Below are 13,107 nucleotides of genomic sequence, written 5' to 3'. Positions count from 1 at the left end.
CCGTATTGCCATCGGGCTATGCTAGCTTAAAAAATATTGTCCAAGCGGCCTTGATTTTTAAGACCATACTTACAATATATCGCACGGAATACAACATCGAAAAACCGGTGCTTTCAGCTTGACTTTCTAGATCGTTTAGAATAATTTCTTTGCTTAAAATAACTTCAAGCTGTTCCCCATCCCAGCTGTAAAGCAGCGAATCTTTCTAATTAGCGAAATCTAAACCGAGCCATTATCATTATCTTAGAACACGTAGCATTATCAATTTAAATAGCGAATGGCACATGTAGGTTTTTATCTAGGTTAACCTACCAACAGACCTCACCTAAGTACAGTCAGGGGAAAAAGTGTACATACCTTAATTGCACAACTGTGAACGTAATTGTGTTTCATTCTCGTGCGAAATATACAGTTGATTTCCCACACAAAAATACACATGCATTTGTAAATATTTGTACAGTTACATCGATAAGTTAAAAAAGTAAAACACTTTATTACGAGATTGTACGTAGCTATTCTAGAACGACAATCTAAACACAAATTTTATAAACTATTTTTACATTAAACAAGACAGGGGCAAAAAACATGCATTAAAATGCAATAAGGGTATATAATTTTTGCTATTCATTTTAAGTGATATAAATTCATTTACAATATGTTGACTACAGATTAAGGTACATACCTAGTTATATAGATACTAGCTGATCCCGCAAACGTTGTTTTGCAAAAAAAAATAAAGTTTTTAATTAACAAAGATAAGGGTTGATCGTAGAGGGGTGAAAATTTAGGTTTGTATGTATTTTTGTATGCTGTATCATAATAAAATAAAAACCAAAAAAATTGTCTAAAAAATTAAAAATTTAGGGGTAGACCACCCTTATCACTTAGGGGTATGGAAAATAGATAGTAGCCGATTCTCAGACATACTGAATACGCATGTAAAATTTGGTAAAAATCGGTCAAGCCGTTTCGGAGGAGTTCAAGTTCGAACACCGTGACACGAGAATTTTATATAGTAGATATATAAACGAAGATAGTAAAATAATAAGTTTCTACTGAATTCAATTGCTGTCAAGAAAGAAGGAGAGATACATTCCTAAATTATATTTATACATATAAAGATTATTATTGAGACCTCAGTTAAGAAATATGCTAAGTGTATGTATATGTTATATGCGAAGCTTTTGACTTCTGTCTAGCCTTATGTTAAGTGATGCCGAGGTCTACAATGCAACATACTTTCTTAGAAGATACTCTTGACTTGAAGACTTCTAAGTAATAGTTAGCTTAATTAGTAAATAAGTTTAGATATTAAAAAATAGTATAAAAAATACCAAAATTAAAATGTAAATATGGAATAAATAAGTAAAAGCATATAATTAGCAATGTATAATTAGTAATTGATAATAAACAATCTAGGAAAAAAATAAATAAAGCAGGAATAAACGATAAAAAGAGTGTAGTAAAGACGGACATAGATTGAAAAATATAAGGTCTTTACTATTTAGCGGCAGAGGATTTCAGGTGACTTAATAAAAAAGCTAAATAAAAAGAAGTTAAGAAATACAAGAGAGAACTAATAATACGTAAATTCCGGAGTAAATTTTATATAAGATTAATGGATAAATGAAACCAACAGTTAAAATATATCGCGTAGAAACTTTCAAAACAAGATTCCACTAGCTCTCCATATTGTGGAGATTATTGGCAATATTTTAAAACTCCCCCGGGTGTCTGGCTGGCAAACGGTTGGCTTTTATATATGAAAAAAAATACTTCTATCATTGTATAAAAATCCGTACAATTTTCGATACGACTCACTTGTAACAACTTTAACTGAGCAATAAAAGCTCGGGTATTGGAAGTCGCGCAGTAAAGAAAGTCGGCGGAAGTTATGATGGAATGCTAATTCATTCAAACTAAACGCTTTCAACGACACTGTACGTTATTTTTATAGTTCGCTTTGCACTGTCTTATATAGTTCTTAGGAACTATCTTGTTTTATATAATAAAAATCGTTAAAAATACTTTTAATTTAAATGGTTTTTTAAACGGTTTTATTTGATACCCATATTGTGGTGGTTGTGAAAAAATATGTACCTAGTCCGCCATATTAGAACGGCGTCCATCTTGAATTTTAAATTTTGACATAATCATCGTGTTTTACTAGTGTAGCCCTTTCATTTGATACCCATATTGAGGGGGTTAAGGAAAAGTATGTAATCCGCCATTTTGTTTCGGCGGCCATCTTAGACTTATAATGTTATTGATTTTATTATAATGTTTTGTTATATAAATTAAACGTGTGTACCAAATTTCAGATCGATCTGACAACGGGAAGGTGCTTAAATTTCAAATTCCTAATTTTGACCCAAATAAATTAACAAATAAATTCCGTACAGGTCGAACTAAATAAAACCGTTTAAAAATACATCTATAGCACCCGGTACAAACGAAAATATATATTTATATTTTATATTATACGTAGAATCAATTGTTTACCATTCAAAACTAAAATAGATTATCCATATTTTTAACCGAACTGTCACTGCATCCCAAATGGCATATAGAAATTCCGCGGGTTTGAGATGGCTGCGGCAGAGGGTGTCACATACTACAATTCCATCGAATTAAGAGACCGCTGGGCTATAAGGTCCCTTCGGTGAACGCTCCATGAGGTGACTATCAGTCGTCAATAACATCAGTTTAGCATTCCAACACTAGATCTCGCGAGAGGGCTGAACCTGGTTGCTATTGCCTGACTAATATCACTATTACCACTTCGGAAAGAATTAGCAACGGTAGAAGTGGCGGCTGAAACCCCGGCATCGCTTATGTATGGGGGTGTCCTTGTGATATACGATCCGTCCTCGTCTCTGACAAGACCAGCTATTTATCGAATGGCGATACACATTATCCACCTAATAAAATTATTCTATGATACACTTGTTCCTCACACTAACTATCTTTATAAACAAGAATAGTTACTTGATAAGAATACCATGGACCTAGCAAAATTTTTTATCTATTAATTTATATCAGTTCAAATTTTCGTCTTCAAAGAATTATTAAATCAAATTAAGGTATACATATGTACAGTAAAATTCTACAGTAAATTTCAGATCTGCCACTGGAGAGATTTAAAACGTATATTCAAAAAATATTGTTGAAAGTAGTATATTATTGTTTGTTATACTATACTAATATGTGGAATTAAATGTTGTTGATCACTCTAATTATTGTCAGGCACTCTTTATAAAACTATATTTTTAAATAGCAACTGTTGAGTTTTTCGTCGGCTCTTCCCAGCAGAACAGCCTTCCGATCCGGTGGTAGCTTGCTATAGGGTTATCAATGCCGACATTTTAAGTTGATTTACAATTCGAAAGTGCTTGTAACAGCCTATTCAAATAAAAAATATTTTGATTTTGCATAAATTTATTAAATTTAAGATTATTTAATCTATATGAGCTTTAAGTATATCTAGTTATTTATGTATTAATGTTTCATTGGTTTTCTTTTTTTTAAACTACGATCTTAAGTTGTATTTATTTTTAGGTTTATTAAGTTGCTTTTATTTCAAACATAACGCCCTTGTTCGTTAACATTATTCAACTTAATTAAGGCTTTTGATTAATAGACTTTTTCTTGTTTTCAGCCGATGGACACCCACTGCGAAGTATAGCCTGCCACTTCAGAGGACCAATTCTTCATTTTTTTATTTATTATATAATAATTAATAATAATTGTATTATTAAGAGACCAAACGGCTGTAAATAAATATGTACATAGTAACGTGATGAATTTGAGATATTTTTTAATGAAAATTATTATAAAAATGTCCACTTTCGTAGTCCAGTATAGTTCCAGCATCGAAAATGACCAGGAGAGCATAAATGCATAAACAATTCCTCAGAGCGGATGCAAAAGGCTTTGCTTTGCCGTCGGTGCGGTCGTGCGAGATCTCCCAGTTAGCATAAATGTAGCGACACGTTTTGAATAACATTAAGTTACTTATTTCGAACTTGGTCAGATCGAGTCTGATTACTTCAAACCGGCGAGAACTTGAATACGATATAGAAATACGTGAGTTGTTCGCAGGTCGCTAGTACAGACGATCTTAGATCAGCGGAGCGGGGTGAAATATATTTTGAATTTTCAAATATGGAACAATACTACTGATTCCTTTTAGGGAGTCTATCTTATTTTTATAGAAATCGACCTTTATTATTAAAAAAATATTTTAATTAATCATTTTTAAATACTAGTTACGTCTTATGGAGCTAGATACAGGCTCCTACAAAGTGTTCTTATTGGAAATCTATGGTGGAGATGTATATTACAACCGTTTAGTCATGAAAATGAATTTGGTTTTATTTTTTCTAGCTGTTATAATTTTTTGCCAAAAATGTATTAACATTTATTCTTGTCAAACTAAGGGACATTTGTTACACTTTATTTTTTCTAACAAATAGCATTTAATTAGCTTGTAATGTTTATTATTATATTCACATCATTTACTACTGCGTGTTTATTCTGAACTAGATAAATTTTAATAAAAACCACTGTGATTTTAATCAAATCATACATATCACAATTTACTTATGGTTAGAGTTATATTTACAACAAAATTTGATTTTTACTCTCACAATGGTAGCGTAACGAAATTTTGGAAATTTCGACTCTCAAAATTCGACACTACATATTTTCATTGCATTGAAAAGAAATTGTTATATTATTGTCGTTTTATTTATGATATTGATAAGGTTATTTCGTCTATTTTGTACCTTCAAACATACGTGTATGTTATCCGAGCGAAATGTGTCAAATAAATATTTTCATTTTTATTCAAAAAAAATCAATACAATGATAATACAATGTTTTTATTTTTGTTATATTTTGAAAAAAAAATCTAATTAATTGATAGCAATTTTTATGTATTTTTTAATTCATATATGTACCATAAATTAACTTTCAGACTTTTTAAAAATGATCAGAAATTTAAATTTACTAAATTTTTAATCGTATATTTTAATTTTTATACGAAATTACTGTATAGCTGTCCACATATAACGATGGTACTTATTGTTATGTATTGTATTTTTATAATATTTTTCACACTGTCTACGGTAAATGTAAATAAATAATTATTTTTTAAACTTTTTCATATTTAATAGTTTCTAGTACTTAAAAGTTATTAATTTTGTTGTCTTATTGTTTAATAATTGCATGCTATATCTCTTTAGATATAAAATATATATTGTTTTGCGTCGTATTTTCAATGGTAACTTAATTATTTTTGTTATTTTTTGGAAGTTAGAACAAAATATATAAATAAAAATGTTGTGTTAACAACCTATTTCTATTCTTTATTAGATTGATTAATAATACAAACTTTTTATTCGAAATCAAAATATTCTTTATTCAAACAAGATGTTAGGGGAATTTCGAATCGGCGATCAACATAAAATGACAGTATTTTAAATCCTACAAGAAGCTACCGCTGGCACAGATGACAGTTCTGCTGAAAAGAGCTGGCGAGAAACTCAACAGTTGCTTTTTACAAAAATAATCTTACCGGGCTTTGCAACAAACAACACATCAGTATAGTATTTTAGATAAAATAATATACTTTTTTCAATAATATATTTTAATATTGATTTTAAAATACTGCAGTGGCACATTTGAAACAGATTGAGGGATTCCATTGTAATTATGTATACATTGCACCTTAAATGATTTATTTAATTTTTAAAGGCATTTACGTAAACTAAGATCTAAATTCGAATCAAAGAACTTCGATAAAAAGAAAAGACTTTTTATATTAATTACAAAATAAAAACCGCTACGTAAGAAAGCGATGAATGGACTGTTAATAGCCTTTGAAGTGTAAACGTGATGCTGGCAGTAAAAAAATACTTTGCCGACGTCGAAAAATAATGTCGACTCAAAAATTTCAGTAATCAGAAGCCTCGCTGAGCTCTTCCCGACGCCCGCAATGTAGGCTCGCCTTTATTTATTTTTCCATTTTTTTATCCTCCAAACTCTAATGATCTCTAATGAAAAGAAGTCGATACAGCAACATTTTTTTTCTCGTTTTAAACTGCCTGTACTTTGAGACTACGTTTCAACGCTGCCGACTCGTCTATAGTCTAACGACCTTCGACCGTTTTTCTTCCAAGTCAAAGGTGATTCGAACAAATTGTATCTTCTTTAAGTTATTTATACTTAACCAGTGCTATAAGTGCTTGAAACCTCCTTACAACATTTTTCAGAAAAACTTCACTTTTTTTCATTCGTTTCTTGGAAACATACAGGGTGATGGGTTATAGATGTAAAAGCTTAAATAAATTACTTCCAATAAAAAAAAAATCTTAATGACAACAAAGCAATAAAAATATTTTCAAAATTCATATTAATACATAAAAAAATTAAATTTTGTTTATTATCTGCGCCTATAGATATATAATATATATATATATATATATATATATATATCGAATTACTCCTGACTATATATATATATATATATATAGTCAGGAGTAATTCACCTGTCGCATTGCAATAGAAGAAATACATATTTAAAAGTGATCACTTTATATGGGTGATAGTGTTTTACAGATAAGTTACCTAAACTTACCCCTCTAAAAATTTAAACCCATAAACAATCATCATGTATCATTACTATATAAATGAGCAGAAATATATTTATATTTGAGAGCGTAGTTTGTTAACAAATAAAGCAATTTTCTTTGTTTATTACACGTAAACTAAAAAAGTCATAAAATAAATATAACTCTCATCGTGTAGTAATAATTTGATGTACACTATATTTGAAAAGTCTTAATTATATTTTAAAACCCATTAGTTGTTTTACTGTTTAATTTTATATCTTTCGGGTTAATGAAAGAGAAACAAAGCATCTAATTATAAATATATTAACTTAAAACCGACATTAATGCTGCACCGTCTTGACTACACAACATTGTTGGCTATATTTTTTGATGCGCACATAAATATTATTGATGCTTTTATAACACGAGAATAGGTGATATATCATTTTGTTAACGTATATATTTAAGATTACACAAATATTGAACTACTGCTCTTAGGATTTATTGATGGACAATGCAAATACAAGCTACACGTATAATAAAAGTTGAATGAAATATTTAAAGACGCTATCAAGTTATGTCGTGACCAACAGAAAGAGATATTAATTTTTATATAGTAGTTATTATTATATATTGTATATGTTCAGGGTAAAAGGGCCAACACTGGACTGACGTAATTCAAAGGCGTGCAACACCATACTGTAAGTCTCCTTAAAATTTTAACAGTTTTGTCGTGTTTAGCTACGACCCTGAATCATCAAGAAACGAAAAGGAGGTTACATATTACATATATTATTAGGTTTTCTTACATCAAATTTATTAATACTCTATGAACAAACAAATCAAAAGTTATTATTTAAATCCGTAACCAATGTATTATAGTTATTTCACAATATATCGTTCAATAAAGAGTTTATGATGCAGTTGTGACAGTTGACGGCAAAAATTTCAATTTTATTACCAACGGCTTATTGGTTGTAAGGCGTGGGTGTAATAAGATCCGCTCCACGCAGCGGTTCGATTCCCGGCGGTAAAGTTTTCAATGAAGCTAATGATCCGATACACGAACGCAAGCCACCCGTCACGGAACCACGAACGGTGATTGTTTTTGTACAATTAATTGTTAATTGATTTACAAAGTAAATTTATTGTTCATCCTACGGATGTTGTTCTATGCACAAATATAAATAATTGAAAAAAAAACCGGTGTTGCTTGAACACAAACAATGATCTATTGTTATAATGAATCGATTTGATAGGTGTTTCTAAAAATGCTTGCTCATTGATGCCTTTTATTCGTCCCACACATTTTTAATAACTTGTAATCCTTAATTTAATGTAGAAATATAAAGACTTCACGATAATAATTAATGTAAAGTTCTATTTAAAATTTTGGTAGAGTAAATATATTCTTTAATTCAAGTTAAATGTATTGAAACTTTGTAAATTATATTCCATTAGTGTTTCCAAAGTTGTAAAGGATGCTCGAACTAAATCATTCCATCAATTCTGTTACATTTTGTGCTATAACATAGATTAAAAGATGTCAAAACGTCAAAAAAGTAGACAACGTGGATCTAATATCAGAAACGGACTGATGTATGTTTACGTTTCAGACGAAATCAAACAAATCACATCGTCCGCTTCCCTTTTTAGGCTTTCAAAATATAACCGATGATAATTAAACTCACCGGTTCACATCACAAATTAAAATTCTTAAACACCTCGTTCTCGTATACACTTCACTTAACACTCGGTAAAGGTTTTTAGGGCGCACTATCTTAAAACAAACATCCCCGACTGATGCACGAATATCACGATGTTACGATCGCGGGAGAGCTTGCCGGCAACGAAACATCTCCCACAACGGCCGGAAAGCGACTGACTCGAATTATGTTTGGCTGCGAACCGCACCGGCTATTGCATCCGAGCATAAACGAAAACGGCCGAATGTAATTTTAAAGTGCGATAGAGATATAGAAATATTGTAGGAGATGAAAAGAGAAGGACGTCAGGTAGGGTGGGAGACGCGTCAAGCGTTGGAAGCTTCTGTGCAGGTCGGAGATTTGAGAATGCACTTGGCCGATAGACGCCGAGTGGAGATAATGCAAGAGTGTTCCGCTATGATACGAGTCAAAATTCGATGGCCCAAATTGACCCGAATTGTAGCCAATTCCCTTAATGGTCAGTAGACGATGAAGCAATTTTACGATAACATCGTGCTGATAAATAAGCAGCGACGTCGCGGGAGAACAAACAAATTGTGTCAACGACTACTTCACAATTACATCGGCCGAGATAGAGTTATTAAAAACGAAACTTCTTACACGTATTTTAATTTAATTATTAGTACAGACGATTTAGTTCATTAATTTAATTAAATTAATTATGTTCATCTAACATTACATAAAAATTTTAAGAATAACAATTTATACCGGTGTATTCTATTCGCAACTTTGACTCTATATTTTTCTTATTAGTGATAACTTTGTATTTAGGATTATAAAACAGGTATCTTCGTGCTGTTACTTAAAGTCGTCCTAGTCTTTACTATTTAATCTAGAGCTGTGGATAAGTGCGATTTTGTGCGGCAATTTACTAATTTATGAAGTGGCTGGAAATATAAAATCTATGCGACTCTACCACGGATTTAATTCATAATATAAAGTAATATGTAACGTATATATGTAACCACATCCACTTGTTTATTAGTTTATGTTAAGTTTATCCTTGGAGATTGTACGTGTGGCGTGGTAGAAGTCTGAGACTGTTAATCATAGGTTCAGCAGGTTCGATTCCTGCGATACAAGCATATTTAATTCACTATTTTTCTTATTAATTATATGGGATCGCCTCTGCTTACTAACAAGTTTCCAGAGGATAGACGGCAGCGTCTTCAGTACCATAATACCACACTGCGATCGCAGACTCGCCTTCCAAGCGTAGTTATTATGGTATATCCACCATAGATATCTTTGGGGGAGGTCTAGGCTTTGTAAAGAACGACTATGGGTTGAAATGACACCACTATTTTAAAACGATACGGGTATTACCTTTCAATTTCTATATTCTTGTGTATGTCTGTTTCTTACAATATTAATGATATAAATTTCACAAAATCAATGCTGATATTTTAAAATAAATCGTAAAATCTATCATTGAACGGCACACGGTAATGATTTTTTTCTCTAAACTTTCAGTAATTTTGTTGCCTTATTGAACTGTCAACATACCATTCTAGGTCGTATTTATTAACCTGTAAGCTACTACAGACTATATTACTTGATATGTTATATGTTAATAATAAAAACCTTATACTACTAGTTTTAAAAAAAATAATGTTACGTATATACAAAGTCATGGCAATCAACACGTCGTATATGCCCAAAGTAAACGGGCCCCTATTTTGTAACATTAAAGAGGCAATAAAAACGCGAGTGTCGCGGGGAGGAATAGCTCAAGCTCGGCAGTTTTATTAAAACGTCGCTCAAAAGCATGCGATAAATGTTCAACATAGAACTGCAGTTTTATATTTGCTTTGGGCCGCACGGTTCCCGTCGTGTGCCGGCGCTATTTGGTAAACAATCACCGCAGGTTCCAATAGAGTTTTTCGTTTCTAATTAACATTTTCGTCTATCAAAACGACTTGTTATTGTCTCCTTTATTTTATTCTTTTGACATCTTTCGTTAAAAATAGTGGCAGTCTTTCGCAAATTAACATGAATACAAAAAAATAAATGTGCTATTTAATTTTTTAATTTAATAGCTTTTTATAATAAGTATGGCTATTTATAACTTAAAAGCTAAAATTCCCTGTGAGGTATTGTCGAAAAATTAATATTCTGTCGGTTGTTTTTCGATATGTACGAGTAAATATATATATATATTTATATATATGTATATATATAGCTGTGCTCGCGAGTCGTCCGCGTTGAATTTAACAAAAAAAAAAAAAATTTAGTTTATTCGTTTTTTTATGTTAAAGAATTTTTTTAATTGAAGTAAATATAGTTACTCATTAAATTTGCTACCTGCCGGTTCCGTCATAATAAGTCCACCCATTTCAAAGATTAACCGGAACAAGCAGACAGATAAAAATTATAAAAAAATTATTACGTTATTTTATACCGTCTATGTATTCATAAACATGTTGTAAACAGCCGGTAATTTTATATTACCTACAGACACTCCAATTGTACATTTGTATGAAGATAATACATATTGCTAACATTACTAATGTACACAATACTTATATAAAAAGAAGAAACTCGGCACACTGTAAATCCAATTTTAAAAATACCTTCCAGGTTGTAAGGCCTAAAATTCTGCTTTGAAAAGTTAACGAACTGTGGGATTCTTCCTAGGGCTGGTTGGTCTTGAAATATTAACAACACGAAGTCCGAAGTAAAAGTGTTATTCATTTATTTTTATTAACGTAAATGAACAATTTTATTTCTGTGGAATTCCTCTTTTCGACAAAGGTTGATGGGTCCCCGAGAAATCTTTCCTCTAGCTGCCACGTAATGCAGTCCCATGCAAGTATGGTGAAATCATACAACACATATATTAGCAAATCAATGGACTTGTTATGTTCTCTAAGTTTCTGGAAAGATTGACTTATAGCTACTCATTTGTTTTATTGTAATACATTATTATTGTTCTTATGTGTACATTGTATTCTCTATTCGTAGTCCCGAATAAATAAATATGATGTTGCCATCTTTTAAATTATCTCATTCTAATTTTAATTAAAAAAAAAACAGACACGTAATGTTTGGTTCCGTTTTTCATTACCTCTTTCTACGTACATACTATTTGTTAGAAAGTTTTTAGATTACAATCTCAATGACCTAGTTTATTGCATCATTCTTTACTTCGTTGTTATCAGACAAGTCTTTTTTTCGTAATTCCATGTATTTAATATTTACATTGTCTAAAAAGTTGTTTCAAGGTCAATAAAATGACACTCTTTGACGATATTTTCTAATCCTGAAACGATATGTGTCTAGTGTTCGTAGCTATAGATACATAATAGTTTATATTATTTATGAAAGCGTCGATTCGATGGTATGATATTTACGTTGAAAACACTGGCCCGTTAGAGAACGCATAAACATTTGAGTGGGCATGACGCTGACGACAGTCGCTCGATATTTGGAATTGAGATTGACGGTAATTGTGAACGAAGCCACCCGTCTAACTGGGTTTTGACGTCTGACATGCGAATTAACAAATCAACGCATATCGCGGGGGACCATTATCGTCTAGACAATGGAGTATTGACTCCATTCAACTACCACACATTCCTTTATAATATTTCCATTACTCTGATACAAACCTCCTTTCAGAGATGATTCTGTTCATTCCGAAATATACATAAGCCTAACTTTGGTATTAAAGCTTTTTATACCTTTCTCTAGTCTTTACAAAACTACTAATTCTTCAGTGATCAACTGTATATTGTATAAAAATACACTTACATGTTGTATCTCTGAATCATCATGTAATCAATTTAAAAAGTTCATCAAAAGTTCGTCTTGATTCCCTCGATTCCTATCTGTTAAACAATTGCAAACTCAAGGTGCCCTTATGTGCGACTACCCCTATAAAATCATTGCATGAGGTAATCGACTAATAGCGCCATCTATCGGTACCGTCCGAAGTAACAGCGTTCCTACAAATAAATGTTACACACATAAAAAATTTTGCCTTATGCGAGGCTTCTAGGCATTTGCATATTCGGAGATCCATAATCGCTTAGGTACCAGTGATATAAATAGTAGCTCTAGGAGTTTACATCCCCGATATAATGATAGAGCATGTCTAGTTCGATCAGTCTTGGGCACTTTTGCATGCGCGGCGTCATGTTGGGTTTGCACGGCCAATTTTAAGGTACTTCTCTCAGTTCCATTTTCTTTCATTACCTTCTTTATTTATATTGTTTTTACGACGTATGTCATCATTGTCATCATTTCAGTCAATGTTTAGAGGCTTCTGCCATAAATTTCCAATAAGACCTGATTAAAGTTCTCAACAACTTTATTAAGACATTCTTACCGGAGCTTACCAGTTTGTAGTCTTCCAACTACAGCCAGTGGCTACATGTTCTGCGGACTATATGACCTGTCCAATGCAACTACAACTTGTTTATCAGCGCTGTCGTATGCGGTTGTTCGTCTACGAATCTCATTATTATGTATATATGTGATATCGTTTAGCTATTCATCTGCTGTTAAATTGCCTAAATGGACTTATGATCGTACATTCCCTGATATAGATACGCTTTTAACGTTATCTTTTCTAGTCTAACAAAACAAACAATTTCATTGTGTCCTTGTAGAATACCGGTCAATCCATCCATATCCCTTGTATACGAAACTCGTGTTGACTTTCCATTATCAGGACGTAATTGTATTTGTACCGTAACAGGCTTCTACGTCCAACTACGTCAAATATGAGTGTCATTATTAACCCTTCGTGCCTCCGGACTCGA

The 13,107-nt window shown here is 31.8% G+C and overlaps 1 protein-coding gene across 2 annotated transcripts in view; it reads right to left on the bottom strand.

Moving 5' to 3' along the window:
- The window catches only part of pxb, a 187,458-nt gene extending 178,977 nt beyond the window's left edge, over window positions 1-8,481 (bottom strand). For both annotated transcript variants that reach the window (XM_068763041.1, XM_068763042.1), the window contains exon 1: window positions 8,306-8,481. The gene's annotated coding sequence lies outside the window, so the exon portion shown is untranslated. The remainder of the gene's footprint in view (window positions 1-8,305) is intronic.
- Between the last annotated feature and the right edge of the window lie 4,626 nt (window positions 8,482-13,107).

This window comes from Battus philenor, unplaced genomic scaffold (assembly GCF_028537555.1).
Source record: "Battus philenor isolate CCGP_79_NKW_IND1 unplaced genomic scaffold, ilBatPhil1.0.hap1 SCAF_17, whole genome shotgun sequence".
Taxonomy (NCBI): Eukaryota; Metazoa; Arthropoda; class Insecta; order Lepidoptera; family Papilionidae; genus Battus; species Battus philenor.
The sequence above is the reverse complement of the archived record's forward strand: the minus strand, read 5'-3'. Positions and strand labels throughout refer to the sequence as shown.